A 6000-nucleotide genomic window follows, 5' to 3' on the forward strand; every position below is an offset into this window, starting at 1 on the left:
CTTCCCAGCTAGGAGGTTAAAATAAGTTGAAAGTAAAAACGAATAAAAATCATTAATTCCCAGCCTATTTAACATATATCAATAGAACAAGTGCAAATCAATCTTCTGTGATATTTCCTTATGTTTAAAGGATTTCAGAAAACTAGTGCTTTACTGAAAACGCAAAGGTCAAGCATAAAAAACAAGAATATTGATTTAATAGTCAAAGGTAAATACGCAGCCTCACAGCAACAAACTAATCTGTAATAAAAGCTCCTAGCCCTTTTCTGGGCCCTATCTGAGGAAAACCAACATTTTTCATTTCTTTTGTCTCTACATTGAGGTCCCCATTACCAAGAGAAATAAGTGACATAAGTTTCGAACTGATGGAAAAAACTTGTCCTCTTGTCCCCAAAGACTTATAGCTAAAGTTTCAAGCTGATAAGGAACAAAAAGTTTTCGGCCTTTCTCTGGGCCCTCGAGGGTCATCTTCTATCCCAAAAACAAAATTTATCCAGTCGATACAGAGAACGATCCTTGAAAGATTTTAACCAATCCCTGGCGACTTTTCTATCGCGCTTTTCTACTACTCTGAAAGAAAGGGTTTTTTCAAAATTCTGATCTGATACCATGGCGATTACGAGGGAGGGGAGTAGCAAAAAAAGGCACAAGAAGGGTGCTGGAAAAGAGAGCTAGAACTATCGCTTTCCAATGAAAGGACCTGGATTTTAAATTTCTAACACTGTCCCTGCAATACAAAGCGTCAGGTGAGAGGAAGGGAGAAAAAATAATGTATTAAAGCGTTTGTGAAATTGAAATTGTTTGTGAAATTGCCTAAGAAATTGCTTGCGAAGAATGTTGTAACTCTAATACTTTTTTCTTTTTACTGGTTTAATATTCCTCGCTAAAGAACTAATCAAGTCAAATAAGGTGCAGTAATTTATGCCTCCAAAAAATGGCTTTCAATGTCGATCTAGATTTGTCACTAAGCATTAATTATTTTCATTTTAAAAAGCGTTGCTATTTTCTCTTCAGAAACGAGGGACAATGTGATTGGTTTTGAGAAAATACGTTACAAAATGAACGAATAACATAAAAGTGGACTTTTGAACACATAAGTAAAACACAACAATCTTGTTATTTTTTCTTTATTTTTCCTCCGTAGGATGGAAAGAGACAATTCAATAATGGGGTGAAAGTTTCAACACTCCACTACCAAAAATACTTCTGTAAAAATAAAGCCACATTATTCAGCAACAGATTTGCAATGTTTTTCTTAGTTAAATTCTCAGACTAACTATAAAAATAAAATTAAAACCTGTTTCCACGGGAACACTGGACATAACTATTTTGCATTCATATAGTACTATTGGAAAGTAATTTAATTTGGTCACAACCTATTCAATTTGGTAACAACCTATTGCGATTGGACTTGCCATCAAGTTTATGACGGCCAGGAATGTCTTATGACTGAATGTTGTATGTTCGATTATAAACTGTATGTTCGTATGTCCGATTGTATTTTCGATTACAAACTAAGTGTTGTATATTCGATTATAAACTGTATGCTCGTATGTTCGATGGTATGTTTGATTATAAAGTGAATGTTGTATGTTCGATTGTAAACTGTATGTTCGTATATACGATCGTATGTTCGACTCCCAGTTGTATGTTCAATTATAAATTGAATGTTCTTATGTGCCACTGAACGACGTTGCTACTGGTCGCGTTAAAAATAAAACTTTTCATTAAAAGTCATCATCTCTCAAGTATAAATTTCACATTATTTAAAAGAGAAACGGTAAATTCATCTACCGTCAAAAAACTTCACTTTTAACTATGCATACCAAAGCTTTATCTTTAGATGTCCTTAAAACGATCAAAATAGAAATCGGAACATGTATTGTTTTAGGAAAGCAATTCCCCTGAGGCTTCTTTATTAATTTTAAAGGAAGAATATCCCATATCAGCCCCTATATGCAGGCACAGGGTTGCCACTTCTCTAAGAAAAGATCCATCGCAGACTCGGGACTGTCATGGATCTTCACAAAACTTCCGCTCATAACGCTTCACGTCGCTCGCGGTTATCCTTGGTAAAAAATGAGTCTTCACCTCCCGGATTTTGCACATTCTGGACTTTCGGATTTAAGCTTCTCAGAATTTGGAAGTCTAGATTCATGATAATTTGGCAGGTTAAGAGTCACTCTTAGTGATGACCTACCCCGAGTTATTGGGACTTAATGCCATTATTCTAGTAATCCAGTAATATACTATTGAGAACAGCTCGTTTATTTAAGTTTCTGGGACAGTCAAAATATTTTGCGCAAACAATTCAGCTTTACTATAATCACACTTAAGCCTGAAAACTAAGCACAAACCTATTAGGTAAATTTGTTAAGACTACTGGTTTGGCTCATTCCCTATATTTTTTTTTTTTTTTTTTTTTTTTTTTTTTTTTTTTTTTTTTTTTTTTTTTTTTTTTTTTTTTTTTTTATCTGTTCCATAGGATTTTTAGAATTGCCCTATTTATCATTTTAGATATATTTTATCGACATTTAGTTGTATTGATATTGGTTATAATGTGTAAAAATTGTATTACTTTTTATTATTGTGTTGTACATGTATTTTAATTGCTGTTTGACAATGCATAGTTGCAGTACTTTGATTCCCGTTTTTCAACGCAGGCTGTTGCTGCAGGCAAATAACCCCCCTCCATTAGCAAGTCAAGTGATACTGTTCTGGCTCAATCAATACTGACTGAAGTGACACCCAAGCAAGCTAGTGATTATAGAAGGCACAGAACAACTGAGTGATACGAACGCATATGACCTATTGGTTGAACGCGTCAAACCCCAAACAACAACAACAACAACAACAAGCCTGAAAACTACTTGGCAACAAAACTTTGTATCAAACAGTTCGTGGTAACGAACTGTAGTAAGGAGCGACCCGGCTGAATAGTAACCAAAACTCTAAAAAGTGGAATTTTGATACCAATAGCTACATCAAAAGAATCGTATTTTAATGCTGATTTTAAATATATAAGTTTCACAAGTTCCATCAAAAGTTACAAGCCTGAGAAAAGTTGCACTATTTTAGAAAATAGGGAGAAACACCCTCTAAAAGTCATAGAATCTTAACGAAAATCACACCATCAGATTCAGCGTATCAGAGAACCCTACTGTAGAAGTTTCAAGCTCCTATCTACAAAAATGTGGAATATTGTATTTTTTGCCAGAAGGCAGACCACGGATGCGTGTTTATTTGTTTTTTTGTTGTTGTTTTCTTTTCCCCAGGGGTGATCGTATCAACCCAGTTGTCCTAGAATGCTGCGAGAGGGCTCATTCTAACGGAAATGAAAAGTTCTAGTGCCCTTTTTAAGTGACCAAAAAAATTGGAGGGCACCAAGGCCCCCTCCCACGCTAATTATTTTCCCAAAGTCAACGATCAAAATTCTGAGATAGCCGTTTTATTCAACGTAGTCGAAAAACCTTATAACTATGTCTTTGGGGACGACTTACTCCCCCACAGTCCCCGTGGGAGGGGCTACAAGTTACAAACTTTGACCAGTCAAACAGTTCGTGGTAACGAACTGTAGTAAGGAACGATACGGCTCAATAGAAACCAAAACTCTAAAAAAAGGAATTTTGATACCAATAGCTGCATCAAAAGAATCGCATTTTAATGCTGATTTCAAATATATAAATTTCATCAAGTTTAGTCTTACGCATCAAAAGTTACGAGCCTGAGAAAATTTGCGTTATTTTAGAAAATAGGAGGAAACACCCCCTATAAGTCATACAATCTTAACGAAAATCACACCATTAGATTCAGCGTATCAGAGAACCGTATTATAGAAGTTTCAAGCGGCTTTTCATCCTCAACGCCCCGATCTTTACGCTAAAATTTCTGACTGTTTTAAAAAGAAGAGTTGAGAGAAAGAATCAAACTTTAGCGTAAAGAGCGGGGTGTTGATGAGGAAGCAGCCCCTTTCGTATACGAAGTTATTTCTGTTTGTTTTAAGTTTTAATGTCACTCCTTACTTTCAGTTAAAAAAACTTGTTTTTTTTTTATTTAATCAGTCTAAGGACCAATTGCAGCTTGAGAGGTTGGATGCACAATAAGCATCATAGAAAGTCGGAATTTAAAAATAAGGGGTTTTACTTGTTGGTAAACAACTCTGAATATTTGAACAAAATAGAGGGCTAACTGCCCATTGGACCAACCCACAAGCATTTTACCTCTTGATTTTCAAAATAATTCTATAAGATATTATAAAAATTATTTTAGCAGAGTTCAATTTGCTCGTTTCTCTTTTGATTCTTTCTCTTAACTTAAAGAGTTTGACTCTTTCTCTTAACTCGACTTTTTAAAACAGTTTACTTTTTCAAACTACTTTTAAACTCTCTTAAAGAGTTTGACTCTTTCTCTTAACTCTACTTTTTAAAACAATAAAAAACTCTAGCGTAAAGAGCGGGGCGTTGATGAGGAAACATCCATTTTCATATACGAAGTAATTTCTGTTCGTTTTAAGTTTTAATGTCGCTCCTTACTTTCCGTTAAAAACTTGTTTTTTTTTTCAGAGTCGTGATTGGTACATCATTGGTTCAAACCAATGGTCGGCGAAGTGCAGCTCCAGATCCGCAGGTGTCTCTTTGATTCCTGAAGTGCTGCTCTGGCGCAAATATCCACAGAAGGCACAATAATAATTTTATTTCTAAAAGACCTAGTAATAAAAAATACATCTTATTTTGATAAATTAAAATTTTTGAATATAAAAGAAGATATTTTGAAGAAATAAAGAGTTCCATTGTCTTCCAAAGCCATTAAAATCAGAATAAATAAAATTCGTTCGAATATAAACACACAGCTTCAGGAAGATCGAAAATTGGTCAATAGCAGTAATATATAGTCAATAGTCAATAGGTCAATAGTCAATAGCATCAATAGCAGTTGACAAGTTTGAATTTTAAGTTGACACTTTTAGTCCTCATTTGGTTTTGCATGTCAAACAATGTCATTCAAAACGATTAATCATTAGTTAGTCGTTTGGAATGATTAATTAAACAATTAGATGATTAGTAAGCAGGATTAATGCTGTACACAAGAATCAATTTCCCTTCAAAAATATACTTCATGGAATCTTTAGGTAAGATACTTGTTATACATATAGTCAAAACGTTCTATTCTATTTTCAATAAGAAAAGTATACCTTTTGAACTCATTCCTAAGATAGAATAAGAGCATTAACAGGGAAAAATTCCAACATATATTTAATGTGACATAAATGACATAGTCGCAGCTGTCGATAAAAAAAGGCAAGTTCTAAGAATGAAATGTTTTTTTTTGTCGATTTTAACGTGCCAATTGTATTTCAGAAGTAGAAAACTCACCTGAAAACAAATCGATTTGAAGAGCTTGTATCGACACTGTTTTGTTCAATTATTCTCTACTAATGCTATGTTTTTGCATTCTTGGCAGTTTCCAGATAAAAGAAACTACGGCTCCAAGCTTCCATATTTTCTAGTTTCAAAATATTATGCCACAACTCTTCAATCTGATAGGTCAATTGTAAATTTTATACTGGAAAGCAGAGCACTATTCATTTCTAGAAATTATCAACGGTATTCATAACTGACACTGAAGAACAGTATTCATAGTTTGACTAAAATGTAGCCCTTTCGTTAGTCTCACGCTTAGATAGCTAACTTGGGTAGTATACGAAGCGACTTTGGGTTATAAAAGGTATTGCTTCATATTTTAAAACCCATATTCAGTAGATGAAGTGATTTGCTGAATAAATACAGCAGATACACGTCCGAAGATGATAAACATAAAGAGTCAAAATTGTTTGCTCTAAAACATTATAAAATGACTAAAACTAATATAAAATCCAAAAAAATATACACGAAGAAAAAGAAGATACTCCTTACAGAATAGATTATCTATATGCAAAAAACTGTTGTTTTTTTTTAACAGACGTCAAAATTATTGAATTTTTCACTGCAAAATGCTGAGAGG

General features: G+C 33.9%; 1 protein-coding gene across 1 annotated transcript in view; it reads right to left on the minus strand.

The window, feature by feature from the left end:
- LOC136026840 (carbonic anhydrase 1-like) overlaps positions 1–5216 on the minus strand; it is a 54343-nt gene extending 49127 nt beyond the window's left edge. Inside the window, exon 1 of the mRNA XM_065703551.1 lies at positions 5192–5216. The gene's annotated coding sequence lies outside the window, so the exon portion shown is untranslated. The remainder of the gene's footprint in view (positions 1–5191) is intronic.
- Between the last annotated feature and the right edge of the window lie 784 nt (positions 5217–6000).

Source organism: Artemia franciscana, chromosome 5, assembly GCF_032884065.1.
Source record: "Artemia franciscana chromosome 5, ASM3288406v1, whole genome shotgun sequence".
Classification (NCBI taxonomy): domain Eukaryota; kingdom Metazoa; phylum Arthropoda; class Branchiopoda; order Anostraca; family Artemiidae; genus Artemia; species Artemia franciscana.